Here is a 13,480-nt window from a genome sequence, read left to right on the forward strand (position 1 = left end):
GCACAAACTGTTCTAAGGCGTTCAGACCGAGCTCATGTTCTACCAAGAAGGTTAGATGATTATGTTTTGCATGTTGACTTTGACTATGATGAGTTATGGCTCACGACCGATGAAGAGCTTAACTGTTACGAAGACGTAAGGTCGAAAGGTGAATGGGTAAAAGCAATGAAAGATGAAATTGACTCAATAACAAAGAATGATACTTGGAGCTTAGTTGAGCCACCAAGAGGCGTAAAAGTTATTGGGGGTAAAATGGGTATTCAAAGTAAAGCGAAACACAGATGGTACGATAAACAAACATAAGGCGCGGTTGGTGGCAAAAGGGTATGTTCAACAACTGGGGATCGACTTTGATGAAGTATTTGCCCCGGTCGCTCGTATCGAGACCATTCGCTTGCTAATTGCCTTAGCCGCAGCAAACGAATGGGAAATACACCACTTGGATGTGAAAACTGCCTTCCTACACGGTGTTCTAAAGGAAGACGTTAATGTTAGTCAACCAGAAGGGTTTGAAAAACGAAGCGAAAAGCATAAGGTTTATAAATTGTCTAAGGCATTGTACGACCTTAGACAGGCGCCAAGAGCATGGAACACCAAGCTAGATCAGATCTTAAAAGAGATGAAGTTCATTCGGTGCACGAAAGAACAATCAGTGTATCGAAATACGAGTGGTAAGAACTTACTGATTGTTGCCGTTTACGTTGATGATTTGTTCGATTAACAAGTTTGAATATTATTTCTGAGTTCAAGAAAGGGATGGCATCTAAGTTCGAGATGTCGGATCTCGGAAGGTTATCATATTATCTCGGGGTAGAGGTGATACAAGGAAGTTGTGGTATTAAAATAAAGCAAGAGGCGTATGCGAAGAAAGTATTAGTTCAAACAGGAATGGAAACGAGTAATCTGATTCATGTGCCTATGGAGGCGGGACTGGCATTTTCAAAGGCCGAGAAGGAAACCGAAGTCGATCCAACGGAGTATAGAAAGGTGGTGGGCTGTTTGAGATATCTGATTCACACTCGACCTGATCTGGTCTATTCTGTCGGGGTGGTGAGCCGGTATATGCAAAGCCCTCGTGAGTCACATGGGTTGGCTATTAAACAGATTCTTCGGTATGTAAAAGGTACTACGGGATTTGGAATTGCACGAGGAGGTACAAGGAGATTAATTAGGTTTTGTGATAGCAGCCACAATATTGATCCCGATGATGGTCGAAGTACTACTGGTCATATTTTCTTCTATGGAAACAAGCCGGTTTCTTGGTGTTCACAAAAACAAGGAACAGTGGCTCTCTCATCTCGTGAGGCTGAGTATATGGCAGCTACTGAAGCAGCATGTCAAGCGATCTGGCTATGAGAGTTATTAGGTGAGTTGTTGGGTGAATCGCCTCAGAAAGTCAACTTGAAGATCGATAATACCTTAGCCATTGCATTGGTAAAGAATCCCATATTCCATAAAAGAACCAAGCATATAAAGTCACGATATCACTTTATTCGTGAATACTATGAAGCCGAAGAAGTAGATGTTGTTCACATCAGCAGAAGAGAACAACGAGCTGATATACTAACGAAGGCACTAGCAAAGATCAAGTTCAAGGAAATGAGAGATTTACTTGGAATTGAAGAAATCCCGAATACGGTTCAGAAATTCAGGGGGTGAATGTTGGGAATTATCGAACCGGTTTCGGTGAGCTGGGCCAAACCGGGAGTTCGAGTCGTAATCAAACTCGTTCTAATATTAAGGAATAAATAAACATGTTGGTTTATCTATTTAAGTATATTAGATAAAGATAGTTTGTGTTTGAGTTTGAGTATGATTAGGAGTCATCTAATTCTTATATATACTCATTCTTTGTAATCAGTTTTTACTTTTTAGAGAAGATTTTCTTATTAATAATACTATTTTGCAAGTTTGGCAATTCTGAGTTTTTGTGTTTTACTTCTGATTACCGATTCATAACTTGAAACTTACTGTCTCATTGGCACTTATTCAAATGATAGTTTAATATATTAAGTGAACACTACACATGCTTAATAGACACAAAAGAAATGGTTGGTTTGATGACAACATATGACATCAATTCAAGTGTCGTACATCAACAACGATCCCAATATGCTAATGGACTATTTGTGTATGAACACGTGTACGTGGAACGTTGTGAAAGAACAACTCAAGCGGGAGAGAACAGCCCGCATCTACAATATCTAAGAACCTAAATACTAACCTTCATATACTAGTTTGTCCAACATGAAAGAGTAAGATTTCTTTAATTGAATGTTTATATTAAATAGAGTGAATTGGGGTTTTTGTCTTTAGTGTTTGATTAAATATGTGATTTTAGTTCAGTAATTTCAAATTTATAGTTTTCGTCCAATAAACTCGACCCAACTAACCTCGTTAACTCTCGCCATTAAACTAATCAGTGTGTCTCTCACATGAGGGGGCAATTCTTTTGTCATTTTTCTCCCCAAATAAACCACAACCCTAATTCCCAAATCTCATTCTTATCTTTGTCGTTATTTCCTTCGTGTTCCACAAACCCTACACGGACAAACGAGGAATACGATTCATCTCTGATGGCTTCGATCATGACACATTTTGTAGATAAACGAGCCAAATGATTACACAACCAATTCCCTTGACAAAATTGCCCTCACGTGAAGGGCACGCTGATGGATTTAACGACCATAGTTGGGCCGAAATTTAATTGTAAGTGAAAACTAAACTATTAGACGAAAACGACAAATTTGAAACCACTAGACTTAAACCGTAGGTCAAACCACAATGACGAAAACAACAGTTTTCTCTGTTAAATATTTTATAATTATTGTTTGAAACTTTATTGTTTAGATTAGTCAATTTACTTGAATATTTAGGTTAGTTAGCTAAAAATAATCATAGAGAAAACTATCAAACATTGAATCTTCATCTTCACATAATGAACAAATTGATTTGGATAATCCTCGGACCTTCCGAACGAAAACCAAAATACGAGTATTTGGAAACCTTTTTTTATTGCGTATAAACTTTGATGAAACCAAAATATGTGCATCTTGCAAACGTCGAGATAAGCATCAAGAAAATCAAAATGAGGAACTGTAAGATGCAATTGTCGTTTAGCAAATATCACTATATATAGTTTACATCAATAAATTTTTCTTTCAAGTTTTAGATATACACGGTAAAGTTTTTACTATGAAAGACCCTTAACTCATTCGTTCAGTTTATATTCATTTTTTTGAAGTGCTTGAATATTTCGAAAAATGAGGTAACATTATTGCCAGTAAAAAATAAACATATGACCTTTTGTGAGATTTGTAAACATTTTGATTTTGTGTTTCATATACACTTGATGATGCCTATTATACATACTACACTCCTAATGTCTTCAAATGAAAGATCAAATTTTGTTAAATGTTTTTGGACCGGTTAATTCAACCAAGGTACAACCCAAAATGTTCATACTAGAGGGGTTCATTCAATTTTTAAGATAGCAACTCCTTTTGTGAATAACATAACATTCAAATCTAACTATACTATTAAAGCAATAAGCTTTAAGTCCATATCCCCCCCCCCCCCCCCTCATATTGGTTGATTCTCATAGTTTTCATGTATATTAATGTCTTCTCTAATTTTCAAGTTAATAAAATAAATCAATAATATATTAAAATAAGATTCATCAATGCTATTAAAGTATTATCTTTCCTCTTTCCTTTAATCTTTAATTTTTCATTTTGAATATTCTAATTAATGTAATATATTAAAATCGTAGTTATAGTTTCTAAAACCAAATATTCAAAATTTCATTTTGAATATTTTATTATTTTTGGTTGATTTCATTCACCACCTTTGTTTATTTTTTAGATAATATATAATATATAATTTAGATAATTATTTGATATTTCATCAATAGAAGAGATTACGAATTTAATATAGACATTACGGATAATATATATATATATATATATATATATATATATATATATATATATATATATATATATATATATATAATATAGAGAGATTACCGAATTAAAATATTAAAATTTGTTAAAATATTATATTTATTTAAAATTATCAAAGTCATAATGTTGTAAAGGTTTGTACCATTCTTGTTCAATTTAGGAAATGGTAACTCATTTGATTAAGGTAATTGTTTAATTACAGAATTTGTAAATGTGAATTTATTATTTTATATTCTTTTGAAAAATTTTCAAATTTCCTAAAGTTATGTTTCCTAAAGTGTTATTGTTCCTAAATGATATTTTTGTTTTTAAAATTTTTCACCACTAGCAATATAAAGCCAACAAATATCACCATGTTGAACCAATTGGACGTTTTTAACAGTGAGTGTATCCTAAATGTGCTTATTTTGAAACTTTGGCGGCTCAATGACAATTCAAAGCCTTGGCAAGACTGGTCAATCGAAATGATCGTGCAAGACGAAATGGTATTGTTAACACATTCTTTAATTTACTATATTAATCATGCAACTTTGTACTAATCTTAATAATAATGTGGCAGAGCAACAGAATGCAAGTCTATGTAAGGAAGTCATGCATTCCCAAGCCTAGACAATCAATGATTATTAATAATTCATTTGAATAAAAAATAGAATAAAATAAATTAAAATACTCATTGATTAATAATTATTAAATATTTTTTAAATCTGGTCAAACATTATAATTAACCTATTAATGTAATTATGATATTAGTTATTCTAAATTAATTACTCTAATTATTATAAGAATTCAAAAACTTGCTAATTAAATCATCTCACTTACATTATATAAATCTCAAGACTCAAAACTCTAACCATTTTAATCTCTATCTATCTCTCTCTCTCTCTCTCTCTTTCTCTCTCTCTCTTTCGGCCTATTCCTCCACCGTCTCTTATATTCCGGTAATGGTTGATTTTGTTATATGTTTTTCCGGTAAGGTTCTATTGTTTTCCGGTAATGTTTTATATTTATTTTAATTGTTATATGATTTTTTTATAATCTCTTTAGATTGTAAATCATACTCTATTTTATACTCTTATCATATTATTCCGGTAAGGCTTTATATCAATAATAATTATTTTTTTTCCTCTTTTGTTTGTTTTTATATTAATAATTATGTGATTTTTTTCTTATAATCCCTTTAGGTTATATATCAAAATCGAAGATTCAATGGAGATATTCATTATTTCGTTTTTCGGGTAACGCGATTCAAATTTTCTGGTTGTAAATTATAACATCAATTTTACATTTTTTTCACATGATTCAAATCTTCAATAATTTGTAATTTATTTATTATGTGTTATTAATATTAATATTTAATTTTATCATTTCAGGTTATTGTCCCCAACTTGATATAACTAATTTCATGTATTGAGGATTGTTTGATAAGCTGTCTTTTATTTTTATTTAATATTGATGTATATTTCTATTAGTATTCATGTATTTATTTATTTTTCACAATTTATGTAAATCAAATGATTATTATATAATCCATAAATGAAATTTAGTTGATTATTCTATAAGACGTCAAATTATCTATGGTAAGATAATTAATCTTATATTGTTGTTAGTCAAAGTCCAATTAAATCACCAATGTCACGCAATTAAAGCATTATTATACTTTCCAATGTTATTTTACTTTACATTTTTAGATTTATACACATTTAATATGACATTTAAAACCGATTTTCCCCATTCAAATGTCATATATATATATATATATATATATATATATCACTTAATATCCAAATTCAATTCTCACCATTTATATGAAATTTACAAAAATATGTTAAAGAGTTTTACTTTCACCATATGTTAAAAAACTGAATTTGAATAAATTAACGATTTGACTCAATTTGACCATTTATATTGAATAGGTTTAAATAACATTTACATATTTAAACATAATTCTCATTTTAATTTGACTAATTTTTTCAACCCTTTTTAACTTTTTGATTATTATCCATAATTATAAACCCATTTCATAAATATTCAATATCCATGCCTTAAATAAAAAAAAATATTAGTTTCTTCTAAATGTTTCAAGTTATTATGAATTTAACGTCAATTTTAACTTAATCCCTTAAGTGAATAATAAAAATTATTTATTTAAACCATTTTGAAATTCGAATTGTTGACCACTTATATGAAGTTCACAAAAATAGGTTATACAGTTAATAATCCGGTGCTCACGTACATTATAGAATCTTTAATATATTTGACCAATTTAATATGTCTATTTTTTAATTACCACGTTTTAATTAAGGTAACCAATAAATTATTATTATTATTATTATTAATATTATTATTATTATTAATTAATGTATTTACGTTTTTATAAAGATTATTATAATATATATTTTAATCCGGTTGACCAAAAATTAATTAGTAATAAATTAAAGTTTTGTTTTTCAGTTTATTCAGTTTTATAAGTTTCATTTTAATTTATTTTGTTTGAAATTAAAATTTGGCTTCTTTTAGTAAAAACTATATGTTATGAATTTGATTGTTGATCTATAAAAGTTTAATCACTAAACTTCTAATTCTTATTCTTATTTATTTTCATATTATTATTCCGTTGGACACTTTGTCATCTTGATTTACATAGTTAAAGAAACAAGTTAATGAGTCATTTAATATTTGAACGTTTAAATTTAATTAGCGAGCCTAACATTTAATATGATACCATAATTATGTTAAAATTTCCATATATGTTGTAATAAGACTAATTGTTTTAAAAGTCTGTTACATTCTTAACAAACAAGTCAAATCTATTTATGAATTTTGAATATAAATTTTGGAAGGCTAAATGTTGTTAACTTAATTTTGGTTTCTATTTTTGCGCTTACAAACAAGTCAAACCTATTTATGAATTTTGAATATGAATTTTGGAAAGCTACATGCCGTTGACTTAATTTTGGTTTCCATTTTTGCGGTTTTGTATGCCAACATTAAACATTTATGTTCATATAAAATTTGATGCCATCACATGAAGGTATTTATAATGTTTAGGTTTTTACACTATGATGGCATTATGCTCATAGGTATAACTTATTTCATTAGTATATTGATGAAGTTTACCGGTCATCAATTTATCCCATTTCACATAGAAGATGCATTACTTACATGTCATATATAAGATGTATTTATGTTTAGGCAATTTGGCTTCCATGACAACGGAAGACTCGAAGGAGTGAAAATACGAGTGAATGATAAACCATAGCAACAATAGTAACCACTATTCATGTTAATTCGATTTCACTTTTTATATTTCTAGCCTTGTAGCGCACGGGTTTATGACTTTGACTTCTGTTCTTTATGGTCACCATTACTTACAAGATTGATTGGATTTTTTTTAAGTTTTCATAATCATCAACATTTTTGAAATATCGATCTTTGGATTTAATTACATACAATTATATTAATTGAAACTGACAGCACATTTAAATTATGTTATGTAATTGGATTTTGTATAATCATGAGTTTTATTCATGTTTGTATTGTATTTTGAAGGAACAAATTTGAGGATGAATATACAATTAACATAAACATGTAAATACACATTATTAGTGAAAAAATTTATACTTGAATAGTTATATAAACAAAAAAAATACAAATCACTTTTGGATAAATTATAGAATTGAAAATGAACATTGTGCATAACACTTTTGATTCATTGTTATCTGTTTTATAATACATAAACTGAGTTCTTTGCAAGTTTATTTTGTTAGATATTATTTTATTTCTTGGACTAAACTACATTTCTTTTTATTATCAAGATCATGGTGGTTGTCTCAATAAATTCGAGAATTCTTATTTTACTGAAGATTATATAAAAATGCTTGTTTCCTATAATATGCAAGTTATGTTAAATTTCATAAGTAAAAACAATAAGATAATAAGCCCGTTTTTTGCTTTTATTTTTTTTACAATGATTCTGTTTTTTCAGCAAATATGAAAGAAAATATGTTGCTTCATACAAGGATGTCATGGAGATAGATGAGACCCAAAGAATCTTAGCACCATGCAACTTATTATAGAATTGAAAATATCACCAAAACTTTGCTAGAAGATGCACCAGAAACTAATGTGGCATACGGTACTTATGATAGTGCGTCGATGATATGTCACATGAAACACGCTTAAATATAAATTTTGTTGACAACCTTGACTTGCTTGATTCCAATTTCAGAGCTTATGGAATTTTAATTAAACCGCCAAAAGCACTAGTGAAGACAAGTGTGCACAAGAGGTATGTAACCATTTGTTTTTATTTTGACATAAAATTGAACCATCATAATACTTTGTCAACTTTATGTTTATTTTCATATTATTTCGAAAACATTTACATAAGAGGGCTATAAAAGTATGTTACCATCATACACTACCTGAATGTTATTGTTACTTGCAGCCATCCAAGACTGGAATAAAATCTATCTCTTGCAACTATTTCAAGATGTTTCTTTTTCAAGCAACTATCTCCAACATTCTTAGGGGTGGGATAATAGATTTTGGTTTAGAGATCTCATGTTATATTTAAGTACTTAACACATTGGGTTTTTGTCGAATCACATGTATAAATATAGGATTTTGCAGTAACATTGCTTGAGGAAGATTCAAGATTGGTACAACTTGATAGCCATTTGATATATTGGTAATAGCTATTATATATTCTACTTTTTTTACAACACGTTTACTTAACTTAAATGGTTATTGAGATTGAAGTTCACTGATGAAGATTTTGTGATATAAACAAATGTCATTTATGATTGTTTTCCTTCCCATATAAGTTTCTTAAACATACTGTATATCAGAAAAAACATGACAACCAGCCTAAGACAACAAAAGTTGGGCTAGCTCATGGCAATGGATCGGGTTTGGGACGGGTTTAGGTATTCTCAAACCCATACACAATTAGTAAAGCTCATCCCAAACTCTTCGGGTATTTATCGGGTAACTACCCATCGGGTTTCGTGTTTTCTCATCGGGTTTCGTGGTTTTCAATCGGGTTCGGGTTTCATTGCCGTCCCTATAGCCCATACAGTCGAACAACTATGAACTAAAAAAAACTCAACCAATTTAACGAAATTTAATTTTTGGAAATTTAATTGCTTCATGGATATAATAAAATTTATAATTTTTGTATCATGCATTTATGTTACATCTAAACATTTCTTAATCATCATAGTTATGTAATTATAATTTTCATTGTGTATACATCCAGGGTGGCAATTGCGATAGAGAAGTTCTTTGCTACTGTACCTGTTAGAGCGTGAGTGTTTTACCTTCAATTTTCTAATATGTCACTTGGGTTGGTTATACTTTTTTCTTCGTCCAATGTAGGAATGGGCGTGGCTTTTGGACTATAATCTTACTTTTCGCATGGAATTTCTTATATGATACTATGATGAAAATTGTATTAACACTTGGTGTCAGCTACCTTGCTTATTTTATGGTATGTAGATTCTTAAACTCACTTACTTTGAAGGTATTTACTGTTACAAACATTAAATAATAATTTGTTTTTCTTTAGTATACAACTTTTAATGTGTATGATATTCATTTATATATATATATTAATAATATGAAATTTATTATCTTATTTATAGGATTCTCCAATTCCTACCGATGACTAGGTCACTCCTATTTTCATTTCTCAAGATGTTGCTGTAGATATTCCATTGTTGTGAATCCGATTCTGTTAAAGACACAAAGCTCAAACGAAAGTTAGTTGATACATATGATGCTGATTCCGAAACAAGTATGTCGGCTACAAAAAGCAACAGTGAAGAAGGAAATGGAAGTTTGATGGTGATGAAGGGGTTATTCTTGTTATCCGAAAGTTTGAGAAGTGATGCCTTTTAAATGATGATAATAAAAGGATGCTTTCAAGACAATAATTGTTTTAGGTTTATGTTTGAGTTTGTTTTTTTGTTTCTTTGATATTTTGTTGATTTTTTTTGGTCATAGATTTAGAGTTTTCATTAAAATTTTATGTTTTGGTTTGCTTTGATATCATTAAATTATATGAAGTACAATTAAATATCATGTTGCGGCCAAATAACAAATTCAAAAATATGTTGTTTGAAATTATTTGTTTATTGGATAATGTAGGTTCCCAGCCGGATCTACACAGCAGTATCTAGTAACACGAGGGTGCGGAATCCCCACGTAATACGATACGAGCGTAAGATATATTAAACGTTGAGAAGATACACAAACACATGTTACAATACTAATAAACACGTTGTATTGCAACACTTTCACACGTGATATCACCGATCACAAAAACACGTTCTTGAAAACTTAAACAAAACAAGCCGTAAGTTAAGGTTATATAATCCTCGACAACTTCGCCTAACATGTTAGGCGAAGTTGTCCTAACTTCGCTTGTCCACAAGTTCGCTTACATCAGGCGAACTTGTGTAACAATATATCAAATACTAAATCAAACAATCTAACACTATTACAGACACATACAAGACGCCAGATACTGAACTACTGACACTATGCACCAACAGACTCCCCCTTGGCAGTAGCTTCATATCTCTATCTTCAATCACGTGTCTTGTAATCCCAAAAATCTCGTGTCACCGGTCTTCAAGCATGAACGCCCTCTCTGACACAAACAGAAACCACTCTCTGATATTTCTTCGCTTCATCTTTCCATGCAGGAATATAGAATATCTTTTTCTCGTTTAGCACCTGCAAGTCAGCTTGAGACAAATTTACCAAGTGCATGGGATCATACACTCTCAGAATTTCTTGTTCATCTTCATCTTCCATAACCGCTTCAGCTGTTTGGCTATCGACATACCACCACTTTAGATTCTTTAAAACATCCTTGGGCATTGTCTTCATCGGCACTTCTTTCAACCACCGAATCGGCTTATACTTCATTACCATCCAAGGTTTGCCATCAGCTCTCATTCCTCTTTCCTTATCTTCAACTAGCTTCCCTTTCTGCGGCTTTAACAACTCAAACTTTTTCTCTTTGATACTTTCTTTCCACACAATCTTCCCAATAATTCTGGCCATATTATCATCACTTCTATTAATCAACCCCAATTTAGCCAAATCCTTCACCTCACACTCAGGCAAGGTATTCAAAGATCTCAACATCCTCTTAAAGTACTGAATCCCATCAAAACGTTTAATCACAAATAATCTCAACTGCTCATCATACAACCAGCATATAATACCCTTCTTCGATTCAGCATACCCTTTGATATTATAACTCTTCTTGAACATGGTTGGGACCGCTGGCTTCTTTGTTTTTACAAACCACTGAGCGTAGCCTTCTTTCTATCTCGGCTGCTCTTCCCATTCCGACTCATCACTTTCCATATCTTGACCCACATTTGCCTTATCAACGTCTGGGATATCGTGTTCAACACTGTCATCAACAATCTCTCCCTCTTCAATCTCCCTATCAATCACAATCTCAGCTCCTATCTTTTCAATCTCCTAAACTGGCAGCACATCGTCATCACCCACAACATCATCATCCGCCATTTCCTCATCATCCACCACCACAACATCTTCACCCCCTGATCCACCTGCTGTATCAGTTGACTCCCCCTGAGATGTGGAAGTCCCAAGAGTTTGTTCAGTTCTTGGAAACTCACCACCTGCACCTTTCGATGCATTGGGATCATCGTCTCTATCATGACTTTTCTTTGTTCTCAACTCATCGCTCTTGCAGCTCGTCTCCCCCTGAGATGCTAAGAACTGTTTTAAAGCATCAAAAAGTTTACCGTGCTCAACAAGGAGGGACGACTGAATCTGATTTTCTGCAACAAGGCGTTGGATAGCTTGAGTCTGGATCAGATTGATTCTTGATTGTTCAGCCACCACCCTTTCAAGAGCCGCTATCCTTTCAGAATCAGATAAGGTAGCGTCAAAATCAAACCGCATAAGAGAAACGTCTTGAGCATAAGGTGGAGGTATTCCAAACTAGCTGGAATATCTGAAGCAGGCTGAAAAGTAACCGCGGGTGGTATTGTGACAGTTAACCCCGCAGGTAGCAACTAATGTCGACTCAACAAATCTTGCAACAACCTCCGATGGAGTAAGGGTAGGAGGTGGCAAGGAAACTATCTCTGGAGTCGAAAACTGAAATGTGGTAGGTGGAATGCCAAATGATGATGATGTAGTTATCACGGGAGCACTTAAGATGATCGGTCCTGTCACAGTCATCGACGCAGGAACCATAGTCATACCAGATAGAGCGGGTGGGGAGAAACGAACCACCCTTGAGCTTTCACCAGCTCCCGAACCTTCACCAGTTCTGACCCTTTTCGATTGACGTATCAACTGGTCTAACTCCTCCTCAAAGTCAGATTCACTGTCATCCGATTCTTTCTTTCTTTTTCCATGTATTCTTTCCTGGCTGACCAGAATCTGTTGTGCTTCAGCAATATCATCAGCGGAGGAGTCAGAGTCGGTTCTCTCAGACACTGCTACAGATGTAGCTACCACCGATACATTTACACCAGTAACCTCTGCTACTGAGACTTGACTCTCTGCAGCAGGATCAACTCGCTCCATATCAAAGAACCCTTGGCCACCAAAAGCAGCTTCAAGATCTACCTGTTCCTCCTGAGCCACAACAGGATCAGCAGGCAATGCTTGCTGTACCACAGGTGGTGGTTGATGTGTAGTGAAACACACTTACTTTTCTTATGAATTTATCATGGTTTTTATGCTTATTTGTTTAATTTATGAAAGTATTGGGGGCTAAGTGCAATAATTTACAAAGTTTATATGTTAATTGTAGGTTTATGAAAGATGGTGAAAAAAGAGTCAATTTGGAAGATTCTAGAGGACTTGTTGGTCAAGTTTTAAAGATATAACTCAAGGCCCAACCCAAGCCCACAAATTAGAAGCTTTGTATAATATTATATGAAGTTAATTTATGGAGAATTCAGCCATTAAGCCAGCCCTAATCCCGAAATTAAAAAAAACCCTAACCTCTTCACAACGTTGCGATCGGACAGCAGCAGGAAAAGAAAAAAAAGAAAAAAAGGAGGCTGTTGGCGGCTGTGACGGCTGGAGATCAAGGAGGACATCAAGGAGGATCTTGGTACAGTAGCTAGGCATCAATAACATCCCTAATCTCAGCCATAAACCCTAGGTAATCATCTTTAAACTTTGGTTATTGTTCAAGAACCCTAACTTTGTTGAATTAGTCTTTTGCTTTGGATTGTTTTGCAAGTGGTTGATAGTTTTACTTATGATTGATTGTGTTTGAATTTTGAATGAGTTTGATTATGTTTATGATGATGTTTGTGATGTTTTTCTTAAGTATGCATGGCTGTCCAAAATCAATGTTAGGCTAAACTTGCTTGTTCTGCCTAGGATAGATGATTGTTGAGTAGTTTAGACATGTATAATGGATTGTTAATGTTCAAGACTTGAATTATTGATGTAAAGTTTAACTAAACCATAAATTAGATTGTGTGTGATGGCTGTGTTTT

The 13,480-nt window shown here is 32.5% G+C and overlaps 1 pseudogene; it reads left to right on the forward strand.

Annotated features, from left to right (window-relative positions):
- Nucleotides 1-774: 774 nt before the first annotated feature.
- Nucleotides 775-1,356, forward strand: LOC143588000 (secreted RxLR effector protein 161 pseudogene; annotated as a pseudogene).
- Nucleotides 1,357-13,480: the final 12,124 nt, after the last annotated feature.

The sequence above is a fragment of the Bidens hawaiensis genome, unplaced genomic scaffold, assembly GCF_021521415.1.
Source record: "Bidens hawaiensis isolate Kalapana, Puna unplaced genomic scaffold, B.hawaiensis_p1.1 tig00035948_1, whole genome shotgun sequence".
Classification (NCBI taxonomy): domain Eukaryota; kingdom Viridiplantae; phylum Streptophyta; class Magnoliopsida; order Asterales; family Asteraceae; genus Bidens; species Bidens hawaiensis.